We start from the raw sequence: 283 nt of genomic DNA, 5'->3' as shown, positions 1-283 counted from the left end.
CGTCGCAGTGAAGTATTTATGGCTCTGCTGAACCTCGTGAGATGCGTTTTCAAAGCCCAAGAGGGGTGCGGAAGGGGGGGGCGAAGGGAAGGAGGGCAGGAGAAGGGAAGGAGGGGAAGGAAGGGGGCCGAAGGGAAGGAGGGCAGGAGAAGGATCGGGGGGAGAAGGGACCATAGAAGGGGGTGGGGGGGGGGGAAAGAACGCCTTAAAGGGACCATAGAAAGGAGGGGAGAAAGGGAGGCGGAGGGGCAGGAGGGAGAGGGATACGGGACGTAGGTTAAAA

This window comes from Penaeus monodon, chromosome 30 (genome assembly GCF_015228065.2).
Source record: "Penaeus monodon isolate SGIC_2016 chromosome 30, NSTDA_Pmon_1, whole genome shotgun sequence".
Classification (NCBI taxonomy): domain Eukaryota; kingdom Metazoa; phylum Arthropoda; class Malacostraca; order Decapoda; family Penaeidae; genus Penaeus; species Penaeus monodon.
This window is presented reverse-complemented; position numbering follows the sequence as displayed.